Source organism: Ictidomys tridecemlineatus, chromosome 1 (genome assembly GCF_052094955.1).
Source record: "Ictidomys tridecemlineatus isolate mIctTri1 chromosome 1, mIctTri1.hap1, whole genome shotgun sequence".
In the NCBI taxonomy this organism is placed as follows: domain Eukaryota; kingdom Metazoa; phylum Chordata; class Mammalia; order Rodentia; family Sciuridae; genus Ictidomys; species Ictidomys tridecemlineatus.
The window spans coordinates 228,668,630-228,693,248 of record NC_135477.1 but is presented as its reverse complement, the minus strand read 5'-3'; the positions used below and the strand labels follow the sequence as shown (position 1 = coordinate 228,693,248).

General features: G+C 40.8%; 1 long non-coding RNA gene across 1 annotated transcript in view; it reads left to right on the top strand.

Annotated features, from left to right (window-relative positions):
• LOC120885512 (uncharacterized) overlaps positions 1-24,619 on the top strand; it is a 50,934-nt gene that overhangs the window by 2,162 nt on the left and 24,153 nt on the right. The gene's annotated exons all lie outside the window — the stretch shown is intronic.

The window sequence follows — 24,619 nt, the reverse complement described above, 5'->3', positions numbered from 1 at the left end:
CTCAGTTTTGTCTTCCATTAGATATAGTTGTTCTCTTTAAAGGTTTTTTTTTTTTTAAGAAGAAAAAGAAAGGAATTGTTTATGAACTAGTGATGCAACTGATCAATAATGCTATTAATCTTAAGGATAGAAGCTTTTGGAGAATTTGTAGACATGCTATAAATGGTGGCCCAAATGCTACATCTCAATGCAACATTACTATTATTAAATAAATCTGACTTGTGATGTTTTTAGTCTCGTTTTTAGTTGTTCCTCTAATATCATAAATTTTGGGGTATATGCTCTTGAAAAACTCTTTAAAACACAATATGGGGATAAATGAATAAGTTTTTGAAGCTCTGGATTTTAGAAAATTGTTAACATTTCTTAATATGAATGTCATATGGCTGTTTAGATTATAGACTGATGAACTTGAGAGCATATATTAAGGGTACAATTTATAATAACTTTAATTAGTTTTCACCATTACATTCATGAAGAAGAAAGAGTGAATATATTTTCAATAAACAAAGCTGGACTTTGTTGATTACAAACTGAATTCCACTGTCTTTTAAATTGCCTACATAATTTGCTGCAGGAAAGCATAACATGTACTATGAGGTATTTATCAAAAAGATAAATCATTCATGATTGCTAATTTTTACTAAAGGATTTGCCATAGAATTGCTTCCAATATAATGGACTCATTGTCACTTAGTCAATACAGAAACACTAGTGTGTTCAGCCATTCAAATGGCATCTATGGTGTCAGCTGAGATACCTACCATACATGATTTATATACATTTTATCTCATCTACAAATCTCACTTATGATATCCCTCCTCCTCCCTCCCCATCCCCCATGGAGATCTAGCATCCTCCCATTTCCTATCTTTTCCTTTTAAATAGTAAAAAGAAGATTAGCATCTCAAATAAAAGATGTAGAATAACATAAATAAAGGAAAAGCATGGTGACAGAAGCATCATTCCTCCAGCCACCTTTGCTTGACATCCTGGCCATTGAGGTAACCAGACCCTCAAAGACCAATCTAAAGAAAATATATCTAGCTCTACTGGTGAATATTGGGTAGAGGACTGTCTTTCTGCAATTTGTTAAACAAATCTTACCTACAAATTGCAAGCCAAGGACCAGTCAGCATTGTATATGGCAGTGTATCGCTTTTTCCCTTTGAATTTATTTTCTATTTTTCATCAAAAGAGAATATTGGGATCTGTGTATTTACCTCATCTTTCTCCTTTTCCACCACACCACCCTATTACAGCCTTGCTCTTCGCACAGCCACATAGGACAATCCCTTTGTTTAAATCAGTGGTTCACAACTAGGGCGTGTTGTACTCCCCAGAGAACATCTGGCAGTATCTGGAGGCATTTTTGGCTGTCACTATGGGAGGTATAAGGGTACAGGGTAGAAAGGGTACCAGCTGCTGGGCAGAGGTCAGGGATGCTGCTAGACATCCCCCAATGACAGGACAGACCCATAACAGACTACTACTCAGTGCAAAATGTCAATAACAATGATAACGATGAATGAGATTGAGAAATTCTGCCGTGAGTATGAAGTTGATGCTCAGTTGGAAAAGATACCATTTATTTATTTATTTATTTATTTATGAGAGCTCAGTGCAGAGAGAAGCTGTCTCTGACTTCAGCAGGGCAACAGCATACTTGAAGGAACAACATATAATGGAGATTTCCCTTTCATCAGGCCACAAAGCACACTGAGCCCTTCACTGACCCTCCCCCCTCTAACTCAAATCAGTCCAGTTACTTCAAGAGCAATGCCAAAGATTAACATCAGGGGTTCTGAATTCCACTACCTGTGACTACATGCTGAGTAACTGAAAGAAAACGGCTTAACCTGATTCCCTATTTCCCTTCCTTTTTATATACTGTATGTAAAAGGATAGCCAGAAACCTGAGCAAACATCTGTTTACTACAAAGGTGTGGACTTGAAATGAGAAGGCCAGGCTGGCCTTGGGGCTGAGCTGGGAGCATTTGACCAGGATAAAAGGTGGATGAGAATGATCTCATGGTCTATGGGAACAGTTCTCATTCCTAACCTCCTTCTCATTTTCATTGGTCACAGTGCCCCCACCTATCCCTTTAGTTCCAAAATTCTCTCTACTCACCTGCATTTTCTTTTAAGAAAATACGTAAAATTGATGGTAAATGGTGATTGTCTCACTAACCAGGGGGGGTTTTCCAGGTAGGGCCTACCTGTTCCCATAGGAAAAAGGCAAGGGATTAAAGTGCCTCGCCTCAATCTGGGGAAAGCAGGCCTTAATTCTTTGGCTAGACCCAGAACCCTATAACCACCCTTTAAGCCCTTCAGAACAAGCTCATTTCCAGTGGCATAAAGAATGTTGCAGCCTCATGTCCCCCTGATTCCACTTTTGAACAGTTGAAGACTGTAGAGATTCCCATGTTAAACAGTGTGAGCACTGAGCCCAGCTTCCCTTCGTAATACCGTTTCTAATTTCAGATCAGTCCCTACGGGGTTGTAGTGATTAAAATATTGTTACTTTAACACTAGTGCGAGGAATCCTACCCAAAACAAATTGGCAAGGAGCTAAACAGAATAAAAAGGATGCACATTTTTTTTGTTATCAATAAATTAAGGGGTGCCGCTTTGCCTATTTATCCAAGTATAAATACTGTCCAAATGCAATATCTGCCTAACTGCACTTTTGATAGACTCCTTTTGAGTCCCAAATAGTAACTACTATTACTCTCTTGCTTCTCAAACCCAAGAATCTCCTTCACAGATAAGCTCAACTCAGTGTCAGAAATAAAGATTTTTGCCTAAAAAAATAAAATAAAATAAAATAAAGCAAGACTAAAAGAAATAAGAGCTAGACTGAGAATGCATTGTGGATAAAGTTGGTAGAAATATTTGAGGATATTCCAAATCCAACTAAACCAACTAGTCATTGTGTCAGTCACTTTAAGGAGAAGCAATGCCATGTACTAAAATGAGGGAAATGAGGACAGGATGTGTCAGGGTACTTAACACAATTACGGTACTTGAAAATCACAGTTACCATCCTGAAGTATCAGTGTTCCTGGAAGACTTGAAAGGAAAAAGAAAATCAACTTCCTTGTATTTAAGATAATAATTGTATCAAAGTCAAACATAAGGAAAAGTGTCAAAAACAATTTCTCAGATACCTACAGCAAGTTGCTGAGCAATGTGTGTAGTCTTGTCCCATTTAGGTTATAATTAAATACATGGGAAATGTCTGCAGCTTGTGACCCCAGACTGTTGACACAGACCTCCATGAGAGACGGTGCCATTTCAGAAGTGGAGTGGAAGGTAGCCTCTCTTTCTGAAACCACATTATAAAATTCTACATTGAATGAGTATTTTGGAACTGACCATTTGTTGCTTTGGTAACTATAATATATGATTTGGGGAGATGCTCAGGAGCCCTGTTAGGGTATTCTTCATTTCATGGTGGTTGATCAATGAGTAGTGATTACAGGAACAAGAAGATTTTAGCCTATGCTTAATATTTTTAGCTTCCTTTTGTGTCAATGGACCCATAACACACATACACAATATTCTACTTTGTGCATAACCTTGGTGTGTATGTGTGTTTGTGTGTGTCTTCCTCCGTATATCTGAATGACCTAGGACACAGCATTAGAGCTAAATCAAATCCATTAAGTACTTTATATTCTATTGGAAGCCGGTGATCTTTCTTTCCCTTTTTCACTTCTCATAACACTGTATGACAGCTTCAAACCCATAAAGTTTAAAGCTTTTGAAATATTCTCAGTTTAAGTTTCTAAGTATGATAGGGTCTATCAATTAATGCTGCTTTGGTTTCTATGGCTTTTTCCCTCCAATAAGATTAAAGGTGGGGCTGGGGTTGTAGTCTGTGGTGGAGCAGTTGCCTGCCAAGTGTGTGGTGCTGAGTTCGATACTCAGTACCACATATTATAACCAATAAAGGTCCATCAACAACTAAAACAATATTTTTTAAAAGAGAGAGAGAGAGAGAGAGAGAGATTAAAAGCAGCTGGCATGGTAGCACATGCCTGTAATCCCAGCGACTCAGGAGGCTGAGGCAGAAGGATTGTGAGTCTGAAGCCAGCCTCAGCAATTTAGCAAGGCCATAAGCCTTAAGCAACTTCATGGGACCCTGTCTCAAAATTAAACATAAAAAGGAGTGGGATGTGCTTCAGTGGTTAAATGCCCTTGGATTCAACTCCGGGTACCAAAAAAAAAGAGTAAAGACATTCAGTGCAACTGAAAGAACCTGAGGGAATGGTTTCCTCAAATACATTTTATAGCTTTTCATAGGTACCAATGGTTTTAAATTGAATATATTTAATTACCAAAAAGATTAGACTTGTGTGATGCTACATCGTGTACAACCAAAGACATATAAATTTTGTGCAGCAATTGTGTTCAATGAATCAAAATGCATTCTGCTGTCATATACCTAATTAAAATAAATTAATTAACTTTTAAAAAGATTAGACTTTATTTTCCTATATTGATTCAGTGTTTTGTCTAGTTTAATAGTCTCAGTCTAAAGGGTTAACATCAGTTCTACAAGTAAAAGTTTTCAAACTGTCCCTTCAATGGGAAAATTAGTCTGTCCTTAGAGATCTGTTCTCTGGGTAACTCTTTTTTTTTTTTTTAAGAGAGAGAGAGAATTTTTTAATATTTATTTATTTAGTTTAGTTTTCAGCGGACACAACATCTTTGTTGGTATGTGGTGCTGAGGATCGAACCTGGGCCGCACGTATCCCAGGCGAGCGCGCTACCCCTTGAGCCACATCCCCAGCCCTCTGGGTAACTCTTATATTCCACTAGGAGGTGACCAGGCACATGATACATCTTAGTGGCTGAGCAAACAAACTTGGTTGTTACCTATAATGGGTTAGAATCCCAAATGTGCCAATACTTTCTAGCTTCCTGTGTTTGAGCAAAGTCCTTCATCTCTCTTGGCCCTAATTTTTTTTTTAATCTGGAGAATAAAATATTACCAACATTATTGGGTTGTTCTGAGGGTTATATTTAAAAAAAAAAAAAAAACAAAGTTAATGTAAAACCTTTAACACAGTCATACAACACCCTCAGAAAAATGTGTCCCGAAGAAGCTAATTTTGTAACAACACCAATTGGATACATCCTCTTACAAAGGGGATAATGAATTTGTTAAAGGATAATTTTTAAATAAACTTTTTATGGGAAATACAGAAATGTTCTCATGAGGCCTTTCATTGTGTCAACCTCAAATTTCAGAAACCATCACATTATAATTCTACGAAACCATTTTTCTGAGAAGGAAAAATAACACCCAGATGGGCAAACTCTGTGCTGGGAGAGAGTCTCCATGCAGGAGGTGGAAGGGAGGAGGAAGCCTCTCCTTGAACAGTGTTGGAGTTCCCACCAGGAAGTAAAGTCTCTCTGAAATGCATATCCCCCTAAGGCTGCCTCTGCCCTGGAGTCTCAAGCAGAGCTTTATGACCAGGGAAACCCAGACTGATGGACATCCGGGAAGTCTTGAACCACTTCTGCCCTAGATTATTCTTATTGAACGTTGTGAACTATAAACAAACACTGCAGAGCAAAAATGGGCTTCTCAAATGCTCTGCTGGCAGAAAAACAATAAATACCTGAGGGCTTTCCTCCTCTTCCTCTTCCTCCTCCCCTTCTTCCCACCCATTCATTCTCTTTCTTCTTCTTCATGCCTTCTCCTTCTCCCCCCCCCCCTTTTCTTCTTCATTTAAAACCTTGGCTCCTACCTTGGCCCTCACGGAGGTCGGCTCTCCCATTTGTGCCTGGGGTCTGACGATGGAGACACCATGTCTTGTGCAGTAGCTGTTCAAACTCTGCTCAAGGGCCTACAAATTGCTGAATGCAAGCCCCAGAGGCCAGAAGCACAGAGGAAGTAAAAGGCAACCTGTGCCGCAAAGATTTTTGAGGGCCATAGCTACTGGGGGGATGTGACTGGAACGTGCACGCACTTGAGTGGCTTCCGGGGGACTTGGGGGAAGAGTCCAGGCTGGAAGATGTCGGGCCTGAGGCCTGTACAGAGCTTCCTTCTGGGGTGGAAGATACTGAAGATCCCAGCAGGGTAGAGAAGTAGAGAATACAACCATTCCTCCAAGGGCGGAGAAAATAAGGTGGGCCACAAGTAATACCTGATAGGAAAGTTTTAAATGGCAACCCCTGCATAAACTTGTGTTGGACACTGCATTTTTTTTAAAGTTGTTGTTAACTGATAATCTGAAAGTTGTTTCTAATATTATACTTTTGTAGTCCTGGGAATTAAAGCAAGGACCTCACATGCCAGGTGAGCACTCTACCACTGAGTTACACCTCTATCTCCTTTTTATTTTGAGACATGTTCTCTTGAGTTGCCCAGGCTGGCCTCTGACTTGTGATCTTCCTGCCTCAGCCTCCCCTCTAGCTGCTAACACAGGAGTGTGCCATAGTGCTCACCTTGATATATATATTTTTTAAAGAGCACTTAAAAACAAAAGTTAATTATAAAATCCCTACCTTCAAAAGTATACAAGCCAATGAAGCTTATGACCTAGAATGGGAGTCAGAAATTTTTTTTGTAAAGGGTCCTATAGTGAATATTTTAATTGTTGAAGATCATGAGATTTCCAGAGCCAACTTTACTACCGTAGCAGAAAAGCAAGCCATAGGGGATGCATAAACAATGGGTATGGCTGTGTTCCCACAAAACTTTATTTACAAAAGCACATGGCAGGTTGGCTTTGACCCCAAGCCTGAGTTGGCACATTCCTGATCTAGACTGTTCATGATTTCTTCCTCCTGAAATCTCCATAATAGAATGACTTTGAAGCTTCCTTTCAAAAACTCAATTTTTAAAATATGCATTATATTAGTTCCCTTAGGAAATTATTCTGGGGCAAGAAATAGGAAGAAAAGAGCTCTCTAATCTTTTGAATATGCTGTATACAGAAGTTCACATGTCGCAAATGGTTATCTTTTTTTTTTTTACTTAAGATAAATGCCTCACAGTTTCTTCTGTCATTTCTTTCATCCATTCACAACATTTCTGACTGCCTGATACATAAAGGGATGAAGATCTATACTTAATCCAAATTTCCATTAGGAGAGTTTCACACTGCCTTCTGAGGTTTATGTTATTTTAATCTAATGAATTTCATATTATCCCAGCAATTGAAATGTGGCTTGGAATATTTGCCAGTCTAGTCTACAATCATCTCCTATGGAAAAGCAAAATGGGGGTGGGGGGAGAAAGCAAGACCACCACCCAGAAGAGACCGAAAGAAGACACATCTTAAGGGAAATAAAACATAAAGTATAATAAATACTAGACTTAGTGCCAGAAATTTTTCTGAAAGGCCATTTTTTTATTGGGGGGGGGGGGGTACCAGGGATCAAACCCAAGGGTGTTTAACCATATTCCCAGTTCCTTTTTTATATTTAATTTAGAGACTGTGTCTTGCAGAGTTATTTAGGGCCTCACTAAATGGCTGAGGCTGGCTTTGAACTCACAACCCTTCTGCCTCAGCCTCCTGAACTGCTGGGATTACAGGCATGTGCCATGGCACCTGGCTTAAAGGGCTCACTTTTAAAATCGTATGATAGACTACTTCTCCCTCATGACATAGGCTATCAGGTGAATCCTGGTTAAATAAATAGACACAGCTCTGTGAAATTAGTTCCTGGAGGTAGCAACTTAAAATTTTGAGCCTGTGGTTAGTTCTTTTTCTATTACTAAATGTTGAGAAGCCTTCAAATGTTTATCTAATTTGAATCTAAAATTCGACTGAACCGATGATGTTTTGAGAGGTGGTCTTTTTAAATCATTCTTTGATATTTAGAGCTAGAAGGAACCATGCTGTCCAGGAACCAGACCCTGCCACCTCCCACAGGCAGGGTAGACGGTGGTGATCACTCAAGTCTCAACCATGCCATTTTCTCAGTAGCCAAAATATTCTTTGTGATACTCTACCCTGGAATCCACTGCCAAGTCCATCTTCCCCCCAAAACTGATGTGCACTGCTTTCCTCCAAACCAGCTCAATTGCTTCATGTAACAGGTTGGAATCTAGGCACATTGAAGTTAAAGAACTTGTTCAACTGATAAACCCGAGTCTCCTGTCAGCACCATGCCCTTCCTGCTCCTGTTCCCAAAGACTAGATTACCCACAGAGCAGGGCAGGATGGGGGAGACTATGACTGTTGTTTGAATTCTAACCATGCACACACTAAGCGTATTTGCAAAGTGCCTACTGAATGTCACAAACTATTCCTGGGCGCTGGGAATCTAGCAATCAAGGTAAAAAAAAAAAAAAAAAAAAAAAAAAAGTCAGGTAAGTGCAGGAAGTCAGGTCACTCACTGCCAAAGAATAACTTCTCTCTGAGGAATCGTGGGCTGGGGATGAGGAGCCAGCCTGTGATAGATGGTCAGGGAAGGACTCTCAAACAAGGAGCTGGGAGCTTCATGATATGAACCAGCCTTGAAAATATGGAAGGGAGAGTACAGTGGCAAAGAAACAGCAGCTTCAAGCCCCCCAGGATTTGTTGAGAGGGTCAGAGGCAATGTTCAGTGCTGAGAGCCAGAGTAAGATAAGGATCGACAGGGACCCTCTGTGCTTGGAGGTGGTGTGTCACCTGGACAGGAGAGGTCCCAAGGGAGTGGAGATAGCAGAGATGGTAGATTAGGATTAGTAGAGCAGAAGTGGATACATTGAATATGAACAAAACCTTTGAGACATTTCACTGCGACTAAGAAATGCAGCATTACCCAGAAAAAAAAAATTGGGATTAGACAGAGATTTCTTTTTTTTAATGAAGGTTACTAAGGCATGCAAATTTGTTAATGGGGACATTGGAAGAGCAGGGAGCTGATGAAAAGGGAGGAACAATTATAGATGCAAGGTCCTTGAGAAAGCCAGACAGTAGAAAAAGGGAAGCATCTACTTTTACAGGAGCAGAGACGGCCCACCCACCCATAGCAGGAAGAATGCGAGGGAAGGCAGGCACAGGAGTCAGTCAAAACTAGGTTGACAGGTTGATGAAGTGGGCACGTTTCCAAATATTAATGTATATACACAAGCTTTTGTCAGTTTGATCACTACGGTAAGCTCAGTGCCTACAACAGGATTGATGACATATTAGGCGCTTAATAAGTTTTTATTGAAAGAAAAGTATTGCAGAACTGTCTTGCCCATGTGATTTTCAAAATAACCACAAGGTGGCAGGCTCATTCAACAAATCACATTATCATCTGTTTAGCTAATTCTTAGAGGGCAATAATAAATACCAAACCCAGAGAAATGTAGACTTTTTCCTGAACATTTTAGCAAAATAAAAAATAAGCTAAAACCTTAGGACATGTAAGCATTCATTTGCTGACAAATAAGACATTTTGCAACCACAAGAAAGGAAATAAAATGCGAAAATTGGCTAGGTACCCAAGAACTAAAGATATGCTTCTGGTGATATAAAATTATTTCCTCTTAAGAATTATTTCCTCACCCACTTGAATCAAAGTGTGAAATATGATATATCAAGAACTATGTAATGTTTTGAACAACCAACAATAAAAAATGAAAAAAAAAGAATTATTTCCTCTTAAAATAACAATGCTTAATTCTTCCCAGTATATGTCACATTTGGAATATCTCAGTCACATGGATGTAAAACACAAGATTCTACAAAGTGAAACATGTTCCTCTCTGAGACTACCTAATCTGTATCTGAAATACAGATTTTGAACCTTAATTTCATTTGTATAAAGAAGATGGGGGAGGTGGTTGGGGTTGTGGCTCTGCGGTAGAGCATTTGCCTAGCATATGTGATGCACTGGGTTCAATTCCCAGCACCACATAAATAAATAAAATGAAGGTATTGTGTCCATCTACAACTAAAAATATGTTTAAAATATTTTTTTAAAGATGAAGAAAAAGAGGAGGAGGAGGAGGAGCAGCAGGACTGGGAGTTTAGCTTAGTGGACAGCACTAGTATACATGAGGTCCTGGGTTCAATCCCCAGCACCACCAAAAAAAAAAAAGAGAGAGAGAGAGATTAGATTGGCCCTTTTTCAAAGGCCCTTATTGAATCACTCTGTGCTATTCCTCATAGATAATATCTTAATGTTTATTTTTCTTTCCCAACCACCTTAGAATAATACAAATGATACAATAAAATAATACAAATTTTCTCTTTCAAAAAAGTGACATAGGTCTTGATTCTAGCATTTCTGCATGATTGATCCCTCCACTCTGCATTTTTGTTGTTTTGGTTTGCTTTCTTTGCTTACATTTTAACTGGATAAAATATGTGCACTCTTTTAGGTATTCAAATCAATTGCTTGCTTCATGGAGTTTAGGAAATGGATGGCACCCTCACTTTGCTTATTTTCCCTACCAGCAAAATGGAGATAATAAAATTAGCTGTCTGTAGTTAATTATATCATCCAAAATATTTGCTACCAGTGAGTCAGCTTTCCGTCACTTTAACGAATCCCTGAAGTAATCAACTTACAAAGAGAAGAGGTTCATTTTGGCTCACAGTTTGGGATATTCCAGTTCATGATCCATTGGCCCCATTGCTTTGGACCTGGGTAAGAGGCTCAAACACGTGGCAGGAATTCATGGTGTTTAATGGAGCAAAGCTACTAACCTCGCCAGGAAGCAAAAAAGAGAGAAGAGACCAATCCCCTTTGAAGGGAAGCTTCCAATGACTTCCCACCAGGCCCTTTTTCTTAAAGCTTCAAGTTTCTCTCCCAGTAGCACCACTCTAGGGACCAGTTCTTTAACACATGGGGCTTTGGGGACACTTATCTGAACCATAGCACTGCCCCTCCCTAGTGGAGGATTGCCCTTCTCCACCCATTGATACCAGATATGGCTGGGGGATCTGAGACGTCCCTCCACATAATAGGATGAAACCTCCTTACTACACTGAAGTCAGGAGTGACCTCATGACTGGTCTTGGCCTTAACACCTAAAAGTAATGTCGCATGTGTCACTTCTGAGCAGAAGTTTAAGAACAAGCATATAGTTCACCGTTTACCTTTCCCTTATCCCCCCAGAATGGCCCCACTTTTGAGGTAGCCATGGATACAGCCCCATGACATAGGTGGTATGGATGAGAAACGTGAATTGTTGTACACCCCTGTGGTCTGGGGCTATTTTTTATGCAGCATAACTTAGGCTAAGTGAACCGGTACAATACATTTAATGGTGGCTGTGAGCTATAACATCTGTAAAGTATTTAGCCCCAGGTGTGTTTAAGCAGCAGATATGTATTAAATTGTTCGTAATCCCTGATCATTATTCATTCATTCATTTATTCATTTCACCTGCCATGATCACCATAAAAACACACTTAGGTATAATCTAAATTCCTTTAAAAGACGTTGGCATTATTTAACATTTTAAAATGAAATTTAGGATGCAATAAAGGGGCTAAGACGTCCTCTTTATGGAAAGCAATGAAAAACACAGATGATTAAGTGCCATCTGTGGGATGCATTTGCTCAATATTATTTACTGTACAATTAATGTTCATTTCCCTGACTCCGCTACTATGCCTTTGTGGCCTCTCTAATTCAGAAGACACATGTCTCTTTGACTACTAAATACAACCAACAGGAAGAATTTCCTTAACCTAAGATTGCGATTTCCTTAATTTCATTCCATTGAATAATTTCCTTCTTCCACTTATGAGTTCACATCACCTAACAAGGGAAAATACACACTCCCTTATCTGTGCTGGAGCCAGGTAGTAATACAAGACTCACTTGGTGCCAAATTAGAATTATTTTTCAGTCCCCTTGACACCTCTGCAGGAAGATCCATTCTCATATGCCCAACAATGCAAATTCACTTCCCAGTTGGGGTCAACTTAGTATTCTTAGCACAGTTTTTATTGTCCACATGCTAACAAGAAACTTCCCAAATGATGCAGATTTCAACCTGCAGTTTCCACTAATTTTTTCAACCCAAATCAAGCATCGTGAACTCTACCCAGTCAGAAAATTCACAGCAATACTCATTGATTCACCCCTTTAATTAAAAAAAAAAATGTCTTCACACTGCCCTTTTTTCACATGAAGGTTTGAAAGCCAGTTTGCTACAGCTGCTTTCCAAGGTTCAGGACTTAGAAGCAGGAAATACCCAATGATCGCAAACATTCCCTCTCAACTACCTCTGAGCACCATGGTTACCACTCTTGACTGGAAACGTGTCCAGAGAAACAGAGGAGAGAAGATAAGGACAGATCCCAAACCAGGGGAATTAACTGAAGCTGGCCTACTGATGATACAGTGCCCATTCCATTTCCCACAACCTGATCCTGAAAGGCTATAACTGGGAAAATACTGCCAACAGGAGACTGGAGATCCATTTCCTAAGTGCCTCTAGTTAAAACTTGTTGGACACTTACTGTGAAGCCCACTTGCCCACTAGTTTTGTCCACACAGAGTTTGAAAATTGTTCTTAAGTACTTTAGTCTTAATTATAAAAGGAGACCCATGCATCACCAGGTATTTAAGAAAACTTGTATGACCTAGAGGAGACTGGTGGGAAGGAACCCAGAGAAAACGATGCAGGAATCAGAGGTGCACACATAACATCAATATCCTCAGAGCTGCTGGAGAGGAGAGCACATTCACAAAATAAAAACAGGAAGATATGAAGCAGGCATCAGAGAGAAAGAGAGATTTCTTGGGAATTAAAAATATATTAATCAACATATACATTTCAATAGAAGTTTAGAACATAATAATAGAAAGCAAAAAAAATATATATATATCAAGAAGTAGAAAGCAGGAGTGAAAAAAGGAAAGACAAAGTCCCAAAATAAGAAGTCCAACATTTCTGAAATTCCAGAAAAAGAACAGGAGAGAAGAAATTGCCCAAGAGAATATAGAAAGATTTCCCCAGAATTGAGGACCACCGCATCCAAATTAAAAAGGCAGTTTGAGTGTCAAACACAATGAGTGAAAAGATCACACCATATTGAAATGTCGAAACTGCAGAAAGAGAAGATGCCAGAGATGTCCACGGAGGAAACAAAGGAATGGAGTCAGAAATCAGAATGGCAAAACTAAAGGTAAGAAGAATTTAAAATTCCAGGGGAAAATTATTCCCAATCTAGTATTGTACACAAAATCTATCCATCGAAACAAGTAGGACAGATATTTTCACATTTCTTTTAAGGACTATTTTGACAGTCCAAAAAGGAGGGCACCCAATGCAGGGGAGTACCGAAGGGAAGTCTCAGGACAAGATCAGCACAGCAGTCCAGAAGACATTGACTGAGAGCAGGACAGGTGAACTTGGCCGGTGAGACAAGAGGAAGCTCTCTTGGTGGGTTAGCTTTCCATTGCTGTGACAAAATACCTGAGACAGTCAACTTAATTTTGGCTCAAAGTTTCAAAGAATATGGGAACCCCTGTCCCAATGGACCAAAGGGTCCATTGTCACTTGGCCCTATTGTTTTGGGACTGTAGTAGCACAGTATGCCATGGTGTGAGTATGTGGTGGAGAAAATTGTTCATCTCACGGTGGTCTGGAAGTGAAAGAAAGAGGAGGGGGCCAGGGTCCCTCTATTCCCTTTCAGGGAAAACACTTAGAAACCTAGCTTCCTCCCACTTGGCCCCACCTCCTGAAGGTTCCACCACCTCCCAGAGCATCATGGACTGATGGCCAAGCCTTCAATACTTGGGTCTTTGTGGGGGGACATTTCAGATCTAAACTACAGCACCCAGCAAAAACTGGACTGAAGGGTTACATAATGCTTTGAAAATTTGAAGAGTAATACTGATAGATTTTGAAAGAAGAAGTGATGATAGCTTCAGATGTAGCAGAACAAATTAAAAATGAAAGTTGTGAAGAAAATGAGCCGGTATACTTTATGTGGCTCAGTGAAGGACCATAGTTATAGAGTCAGGCGATGCAAATACTGACTAATAAAAACAAATGACAGAGTGCTGGGGAGGTACATGGAAAGGGCAGAGGGAAGAGGGAAGGAGGAGCTATGGGAAGCCCCGTCCTTAATCCCTTAACAGAAATTCCATAGAAAATCCCTTAACAGAAATTCTATAGAAAATGTCCCTAGGTGACAATTCAAGAATTACAGAAAGAGCAGGACTAAGATATCAAGGAACTTAACAGGAGAACCAGCCAAAAATTGAAAGAAAATCCCCCTAAGGAAGGTGATAAGGAAGATATGAAGGAAAGGCTATAGGGGAATGGTGTTTTTCATAATAAGCTTTTGGTACTGATAGCATTTTAAATCATGTGCACATAGTACCTTTGTTTTATTATACTTTTTCTTTTTAAATTTTTTTTCTTTTTGTGTTTACTTTCTTTTTTGTTGTTTTTACTTTTCTTTAGTACCTTTGGTTTTTAAAGTTAACTTTAAAAAATATAAGGCACAAATTTATCATTAAGAAATTACCAATATAATTGTGCAGATAAGACAAAAAAGCTTGTAAAAAGAGAATAGGAATAATGAGAGTTTCAATGACAATTAAATAATAATAGATGGCAACTCACCGGTTTGATTAATTGCCAAAAGAATATGTCCAGAGTCAGAGGAGCACTCACTGCTGGCTTGAGGTCATACAGGAAGAGAGGTGAGACCTAACATGGGCTTTCTTGGAAAGGCAGAATTGTCTACTTGAGCAGGAGGAGGACAGGCTAAGGAATTCTGTGAAGGTAAAAGGAGTTGTGTTAGGAGTCAGGGGACAGAGAGCAATCCGTATAGACTGAAGCCCAGCACTTGTGTCCACTTTGGGTCCTGTAGGAGCCAACCCACCAAGGCCAATGGAGTCAGGCTCCAGAGGGTCTTGGTAGTCAGGATTAAAGTTGGGATTTCATCTCTAGACAGTGGTCTCCAAGAGATGCATGTCCACCCTCAAGATGGCCAAGTGGACAGCAATAAGAACATATTTCCAACACTAAGTACGGAGATTGACACCACGTCCTCACCCTTGTTAGATGGCCAAGGAGCATGCGAATTTACCCCAAAGTAGTGTGAATGACTTGACTTGACTTCCCATGTATCATCATGTTTTGGCTTAAATTGGCCTCAAAAGATGGACAAGCAGTGTAAAAACAGATCTGGAAAGAATGGCAGGTTCACCATGGTGCCTAAAAAGCAAGGACACGTGAGCTTCAAGGAGGCATCAGAGCAGAGTCATCCGCACCCCAGCGCGAGATAAATGCAATGAACTGGATAAAAGTAATAATAATAAAATAAAAAACATTAAATTGCAGCAAAATGCATTGCAATGAGGGTTTGCATCCACTGTTTCTACACAGCCTCACTCTAGGTGTAAAGTGTGCCTTCGATGACAGCTGATAACAGGGCCAAGTGTCAGGGTTAGCAAGACACTTGAAAATGCTTCCTGTTTCTGCTAAACTCTTTTTTAAAATTTCGATTGTGTGCCTTATTAACATAAGCATTTTTATGTATTTTGAAAGGGCATGTTAATTTGTATTTCATGGATTGTAGACAGAATGCAAAGATGTCTCCGGAATTTCCCAAGGTCTGAGGACTGAAAAATGCTGTGTTCAAAATACTGCTGGAGGGAAAAGACTTAGAGAGGATGAGGTCCATGAGTACTGACAACAGTGCAAGTGTGAAGCCATGAGCTTAAGGGGATTAATCATTCAGGCTTTGAGTTGAAATGATGGAACAAATTTTAGAATCGCTGCAAGTGATCAAGGCATGGGATAGGCAGCTGGTTTAACAAGAAAGGGTAATTTGTCATTTACTTCCTGCTAAATATAATTATCAAGGGCATAAAGCCCAACAATTACCATGAGCTTTATGAGTATATCATTCTTTGCTCATTTCTATGGGAGTATTTGTATAATTCTGCTTAAAATCCTATTTTCAGAATCACACAGGGTATACACCTAGGAGCACTGCTTAGATGCTTTGAAACCAAGGAAATAATGAAAAGTTACAAAAAAAAATCAGTCTTCCCCATTTTTATGGAGCTTTCACATTAATTAGATGCTTGAGGCATAAACACATAGACGATGGTTGACATTTCTAAGGTGTTCATTATATCCCAGGCCTTGTTCTAAGAAATATCCAAAATCGCCTCACTTAATTCTGACCGAAAAAACCCTATTAGTTGATTCAGTTTTTATCTCTGTTGCATAGATGTGGAAATCTATGTCAAGAGAAGATCAACAATTTGCTCACAACCAACTGTCCGTCTTCAAGACCATCTGACACTAAGGATTCCTGAAGTTGCTCAAAGACACCTTCACAAGACTCATATTTCCTTTTGAAATATCAAGCTATTCCATTCTATAAGTTTTCCAGGTTTTTTCCTCCAAAATATGTGAGTTGGAAATTATCAAGATTGTTTCCTGCTCACTGGGAAAGACACAAGTCTCCAATTCTAGACACAACCCACAAATGGACAGACACAATGTAGTGAGTTGAATACACAAAAGAACTGAGGTCAATGACCCAAAAGATGGGGTGAGAAGTTGTCAGTTGGGGAATAACATGAAATAAAGGAACAATGACTGACTAGCACCCAATAGGAATTTTGTTGAACACAGACTTGGAAGATCAGAGACTCCATTTGTTTCTACAGCTACTATAACAAATCACCACAAACTCAGTGGTGTGCACAACAGAAATTTTCTGTCTCCAGATTCTGGAGTCCAAAAGCAAAATTCTTCCTTGCCTCTTGTTCACTCCTGGCACCTGCCACCATTCCTGACTGTGGCTACAGCACACCAACGTCTGCCTTGGTCATCACATCACTTTCTCTTTGTGTCTCTCTTATGTGTCTTTTATGAGGATATTTGTTTGAATTTGGGGCCCACACAACAATCAGAGTAATTCCCCCATCTCAAGATCTTTAACTTAATTAAGTATGCAAATAAGGTAGTGTTCAGACTGGGATGGGGATGTATGTTTTGGGGGAACAAGGCATCATTCAGCCCACTTCAGAAACATTATCCAAAACTGAGTTAAATAGTCAAAGTATACAACTAATCCAAAGACTAAGAAGACAGAACAAAGCAAATTGAAAGACAGCAAATATACTTGTACAGGTAAGAAGATGCAATCTTTAGGCTCTTAAAACGTACAGAAGGATGTATAAATCCGGTAACTATCCATTCAAATATTGGCCTGTTTGGAACAACACATATGAAAAGAGAATTAAATTTAGAAAAAAAAAACAATTAAATATTTGTAAAATGAAGGCCTTTAAAACCAAAGGATGAAATATTTGATCACCAATAAGAGAAAGCTTGGAAAATTAATTGATGGGCCCAAGCCCAGCAGGCAGAGGCTCTGGAGAAAAAAGCCTCTTTCACCCATCTCAAGTTAGAGGCATGCTGCTAATACATTACTGTTGGCTCTCTGGGTACTGATGTTAAGTGTGACATCATGCACTGCAGGATCTCAGGAGGTGGGGGCTTGGGTGTATGTAACATGATGCATCAGAAGACCCCAGACCATTACCACTGTCTGAGCTGCAGCCTGAGAATGCTCAAGGCTTCAGTGTTGGGCTCTGTGGCTCACACAGAGTACTGTCCACACCAGTCTAGGGGACCCCTGCTTGTCCTTTGCCTTTTTGAAGCTAATTGGCAACTTTAATTCAACCACGTGGTTTTAGGCCATTTCTGGCCCAGACCACTGATTCTAAAGTCTGTAAGTTCCCTCCCTGAGGACTAGCATTCTTGTGTCAGAATGCAATGCTCAGGGAGGCTGTGGAATCCTTCCTCTGAATGTGAGTGTACGTTCCCCTCTGCCTGGAAAGATTCACATAAAGTTCTGGGATTACCTGGAGGATTCACCAAGGAGACCTCTGAAGGTCCTGCCCTTCTCAAGGGACTCGAAGGTCTGGCTTTCCCATGTGTTCTCCACATCAACGAGGCCAGCAGTGAACAAGCTCTATAATCAAAGGGGCAAAAATTCTCTCAAGGCCCATCTCCTTACACACACACAACACAGCCCTGAGTTCTAATATCACAAAAATACCATATCACACCAGGGAATGTGAAATGTCAAAGGCAGAGTTCTCATGCCTGTCCCAAAAGCCTGCTAGTTTAGGACAAACTCTACCCTGTTCTGGAGAAATGAAACAACAGCAAAGACAAATTGTGGGTGTATGCAGACATACACACACATCCAAATCTTTGCATATGTAAGTGTGTGTCTATATGTATATATACATGTATATATTATAATGTCCATATACATATGTATAACACAATATATAATATAGATACAAAACACATATGTTCCTGGGAAGTGTCCTTTCTTTTGAAAGTCTATCTTATCTTTTATAGGAAATTGTTCTTTCCTTATGAACTGATGGGAATAGATAATTATAGCTGTTCAATTATTAATTCATATATTTCAATGCCATTACTTGGGGAAAATGTTTTGAAGTAGCTGTCTTTCTTTTTAATCTTTCAATCTTTTAATCTTTTTAGGTTGCTCATAAAATCTCGAAGTCTGGGAGTCCCTGTGATAGCTTTACAATGACTCTGGAAAAAACCTTGAGAATCCTCCAAAGCTGTTTTCCATATAAGACAGTCCCTGCTCAGATCCCTGGGCTTTGCTGTTCTATACTCTCCAGGAAGCTACAGCAGGAGGCAGGGAGGCCAGGACCCTCACCTCCACTCAAATACCAACATGCAGTACAGATGGAAAGCCGGCCTCAGCTCAACCAAAGCTACAGGGAGGGCACCCCATCATGCAAACCAGTAAGGAAGCAGCCTCACCTAGCCACCTGCTATTCCCTCCCCACCCACTTGTTGTAAGCCTTCTAGAATAAAATGGATATGAAGCTTTAATTTAATTGAATGAATTCACATCCTTATACTGCATTTAATTTTTATTTATTTATTTATTGGTACTAGGGATTGAACCCAGAGGCACTCAACTACTGAGCCGCATCACCAGCTCTTTTTTTTTTTTTTTTTTTGTATTTTATTTAGAGACAGGGTCTCCTGAGTTGCTTAGGGCCTCTCTAAATGACTGAGCTGGCTTTGAACTCCAAGTCCTTCTGCCTTAACCTCCAGGGCCACTGGGATTACAGGTGTGCACCACAGCGCCCAGCTAAAAAATTTTAATCATTATGATTTTAGATTTAAATCTTCACCAAAGTAATATTTACAGCATTTTAGTTTTCTGGAGATAGATTGGAGAGAGATAGACAGACAGACAGACATTATGTATCCCAATACAGGTCAAAATCCCTTATGGTGATTTACTCACATGCTCATATTATCACATCTCCCTTCTTTCCAATCTCCTGAATGGAAGGAGGGAAATGTGTAGAAAATCTCCTGTGAACAATTAGAGAATTATACATTTACACAATATGGGGGTTGGAGCAAGAAACAAAATAGGGACTCACTGTTTAAAAAAAAAAAAAAAAAAGTTTACTGTGTTCCTTAAGATGCATTCTTGACATTTCTGTGAACCACGTGTGGCACAAAAGTGTCCACGAGGGGGCACTGCAGTCAAGGCACACAAGAACATCTTCAAAACCATTAATCTGCATAAATTCAGGTCGTTTTGTAAATATTGTCAGAAGTGAACTGTTTTTGCACTGCAGAAGGCCACCATTTTCCAGATATGATTAGAAGAAAATTGCACAAGGCGCTTTTTGCTGAAAAAAAAATATGTATCCATTTTCTGGCAGTAATAGCTAAAAAGCAGCTGACTCCAGCATTCAGAATTGGCCCCAAACTAAGGTCAATGCATGTGCGCTCAGGAAACCTGAACCAGCAAAGGAATGTTAACAAAACGGTCAGGCCAGAGATAACATGCGGGTCTTGCAAATGTCAAATTTTGCTCAGCTGAAAACAACCTCCTCTCTTACCCCTACTCTCCCTTACCCTGTCACCCCTGCTGATATCCATAAACAAGGAACTTTAGATGACTTATGCAAGGTTTAAGCAAGATTTAAGAGTGGCAGACATTTAATTTAATAATGCACTGGGTATCACAGCTGAGCAAGGGCACAACCTCATGGGAGAAGGTCAGGTGGCACCCTCCTGGTGATGGAGGGGAGGGAGACCAAGGGTGAGTGCAGAAGGCCATAAACATGTGTTCCAATCCAGCTTAAAAGCAGCTGGGTTTTATTTTGTCATTAAACTAACCACTCTTAAAGGCATTTGATTTGTTCATTAAATGAAAAATAAATTTCTTGGACTGAGAGTTCCTAAGAAAAGGAATGATGGGACCCAGGAAGAAAACTTCAACAAAGGCACAGTCCAGGCACTCACCACCCAAGCCAGGCCCCTCCGGCCCCTGCTCCTGGCCTGAGCTTCCTGGCCTGCCTGTTAAGGCAGCCACAGGTGGCCTTATCCACACTAAGGAGTTGCCAGAGCCTAGGTCATTGTGACTGGTGAAGATTTCCTTTCACTGGTGCCGGGGTTGTGGCTCAGTGGTAGAGTGCTTGCTTAGCACACATGAGGCACTGGGTTTGGTCCTCAGCACCACATAAAAATGAAATAAAGATATTGTGTGTCCACCTCCAACTAAAAAATAAAGATTTCCTTTTACTTGGTCAGTGATGTAGATTGAACAACACTCCAAAATGTGTCTAAGTCCTAAATACCACCCCTTACATGTCAAAGTGACCTTATTCCAAGACTCTCTTTGCAGATGCAATCAGTTAAGAGGAGGTTCTTAGGTGGACCTTACCTCGGCGTGACTATGGTCATTGTAAGGAGAGGAAATATGGACAGAGAGATGCCATGGACTGACTGAGGCAGAGATTGGGGTGATGCATCCACAAGCCAAGAAAACCAGGGGATGCTGACAGCCACAGCAGCCAGGAGAGCCGCAGGGACCCGAGACTCCCCTGAAGTCTCCAGAAGGAACCAGCCCTGCCCACACCTTGATTTCAGGCTCTGCAGCACCAGAATTGAGAGAAAGTCAATTTCCGTTGTTTCAACTCATCAAGTTCATGGACCTTCGTAAGGGCAGCCCTGGGAATCTGACACTTCCAACCAAACTGGGAAAAAGCAGAGTGGAATTTGGGGAATGGCAATGAAGAGAGATTTAAGTGACAAAGCACACAGCTTTATGGACTTTTTTTTCTGTTTTCTCCTTTTCTCCCCCTTTTTTTTTCTGACTACCCCATACTCAGATTCCTACTTGCAGTATAAAACATTTTAATTTCTTTTTAAAATATTTTTTAATTGTTAAAAAAAAAACTTTAGTCTATTCATTTATTTTTATGTGGTGCTGAGGATACAACCCAGTGCCTCACACATCCAAGGCACGTGTTCTACCACTGAGCTACAAAAGCAGCCCCTTTTATTTCTTTTTCATTTTTATTTATTTATTTATTGGTACTGGGAGATTGAACTACTCAGGGGCCCTCGACCACTGAGCCAAATCCCCAGAGCTATTTTGTATTTTATTCAGAGACAGGGTCTCACTGAGTTGTTTAGCGCCTGGCTTTTGCTGAGGCCGGCTTTGAACTCACAATCCTCCTGCCTCTGCTTCCCCCCGGCTGCTGGGATTGCAAGTGTGTACCACCACACTAGCTTATTTCTTTTTAAATGCTCAATTCCTGGTGATTTCTGGAGACATGTTCCTTGTCTTTTCCAGTGCATTTTATAGGCCTCAAAGGCCTAAAATCTCACAGTCCTGTTGACATTTTTAAAACACTTTCTCCCTGGAGAAAGCTTATATGTGAGTAACTCAACATATTTAATGTAAATGTTCCCCTATTCTTCTGACAGCTAAAGGAAGAGGTAAGGAAAGAAATAGAAAAAAAAAAAAAAAGGCTTTTAAACTTAAGGGAACCCAGAGCCAAGTTAAGCATCCTAGGTCACACAGGCTTTTAGTGGATGAACAGGGCTTAAGGGACAGATTCCCCGACTCCTTGTAAAGCCTCTCTTAAGTCTCACACAATTATATTCTCTGCTTAATTACCCAACTATGGGAGAAACATGAATATATCTTCCCAAATGAAGGTCAAGCAGCAGAGCCTTTGGGGGTTCTTTTGTGTACCACCATGTACCACATAATCACACTCTGGTCAATGGCAGATGGCACCTGCGGCTGTGATTCCATAAGATTATAGTGGCACTGAAAAATTCCTACTGCCTAGTATTTTTACGACAGCTTTTAGTTGTCCACGGTGTTTGGTACAGTGAGACGCTGGGCAGGTTTGAAGCCTAGGAACCACTGGCTGTACCATACAACCAAGGAGTACGTTAGGCTACACCATCCAGGTTTCTGTAGGTAACTCAGTCATATTCCCACAAGGACAAAACTGCCTACCTAACAAGTCATTTCTCAGAATGTGTACCTGTCGTGAAGTGGATATTTTAGATAGAAACATCTCCGATGTTTTGAGAATTCATAAAAGCTCAAACAAAACGGTGCAAATACACTGTCACGCTCTAATTCTCCAGGACCTACTAAGAGATTTTCATTCCGCAAAAGAGCCATTCCACCATCTAGAATTGCAGGGAAAAAAAAATCAAGGCACAAACAGAACTAAATCTCCCCTAATTTCCTGGCTCCGCATGTCCCTGACACAGGAAGGTCTTTAGCTTACTGACCCTGACATTCTCTGCATGACACAGCCCTTCAGAACGCTTTCATGGGCCTAAGACTAATTCCCTCTGCCAAGACCACATCTTAGAGATCTGGCCCAAGCCAGGACAAAATACCTAACGACATCCTCCTGGGATAAAAAAAAAAAAAAAAAAAAAAAAATCCCTTCTTCTCATTGTGCTTTTACAGATTTGGAACAAACTAAAATTACCAAAAGCACGGTTATAGTTTAGATATGAGGTGTTCCCCCAAAAGCTTATATGTGAGACAATACAAGAAGGTTTAAATGATTGGGTTATGAGAGTCTTAACCCAACCAGGGAATTAATCTCCTGATGGGATTAACTGAGTGGTAACTGAAGGTGGGTAGGGTGTGGCTGGAGGAGGTGGATCCTTGGGGGTATGCCTTTGGGGTATATATTTTCATCTAGTTAGTGGAGTCTCTCTCTCTGCTTCCTGATCATCATGTGAGCTGATCACCTGGAGTCCCAGGAAATGGAGCCAGCTGTCTGTAGACCGAGACCTCTGAAACTGTGAGCCCCCAAATAAAATTTTCCTCCTTAAAATTGTTCATGTCAGGTCTTTTAGTCACAGTGGCAAAAATGTTCATTGAAACAAGCTCTAAAAAAAAAATTAAAGGGGAATCCAAGAAAGTCACGGAAGAACCAAAACATGCTGAGTTTTTCCCACAGCCCACAGGTCCTCTCCCTGCCCACCCCAGCTAACACCAATTCAGAGGAGGATGACCACCTGTGGCCTCCTTGCTTTCCAGCCACCAAGTCATCGCCATGTGAAAAGTGCCATCCCACTTCCCTGCCACCTTGGGTCCTAGACAGATCACCCTCTGGGATCATTACTGACCTAAGGCCAAATCTCCAACCAGGGTGACAGATGTTCACATATACCCTCTGGCTTGTGGGGGATGGTTGGGTGTGGTTCAGTCCCTGACAAATTCTTATCATGGAAGAATTATGGAAAATATAAGCTTAGAATAAACATGACATTCATGCAAAATGAATCACCTATACGTCACGGCCTGGGTTGAGTTCAGTGAAAGCAAGCCTGCTGAAGGGATCCAGGATAAGGCTACAGGACAGAGTGGATAAGATGGGAGTGACACCAGCAGGGAGAGGCAGCAGGAAGGGGGAGCTGAAGAGGTACCTGTTGGGCAGTGGGATTGGCCGGGTTCTGGAGATGTAAGAGCCAGAGGGGCAGAAGGCAGGAACTCTCTTCAGAAATGGATTGTGCTGTTACAAAGAACATGGACATTTCCCCCAGATCATGGTGAATTCGAGTAGGAAAGAAAGGCAGCCAAATATGATCACAGTTTACACTGTGTGAGTTAGGGCTAAGCAATTTATATGGATCTCCCCGTTTCATCCTGAGAACAACCCTGCGCAGTAGGAGGTGCTGCTGTCCAAGTTCCAGAGCGCACAAGCCTGAAGATAGCAAGTAACTCCACATAAGGTCCACTCACCAGTGAGCACAAAGCCAAAATCAGAACCCAAGTCATAAGCTATGGAAACCAGGGTGCTCAATGCTCTATGCACACACACGTACTCACATGAGCGCGAGTGTACACACATTCTCTCTCTCTCTCTCTCTCTCTCTCTCTCTCTCTCTCTCTCTCTCTCTCTCTCTTGCTTCTTCATGGTGAGTAGGAAAAGCTGTCACCAGAATATCACAGGGAGGACAAGCAAGAAGGAATGGATGTGAAAGAGAAGCACAAGACATGGAGGACTAAGCCCAGATAGGAGGGAGAGTAGCAGACTGCGGGTGATCATGGGTATAATGCTGAGACTCAACCTGGTGGATGAGCTTAGAAAACCGGGAGCCCAGAGAGTCAGAGAGGACTTCAGTCAGTGTGGCATTCTTCAAAGACTGAGGCCACAGAAGGGAGTCTCCATCCAGGAACAAGGACCCCCGACAGCCCAGTGGGAAGGGGTGGCATGGGAGGGAAGCAGATTGGGCCACCCTGGAAAAGACTCATGGAGCAGCAGTGGCAGAAGAAAATGCCAAGACAGGCTACCCGAGGCCCATGACTTGGTGATCCTTGGACAAGACAGG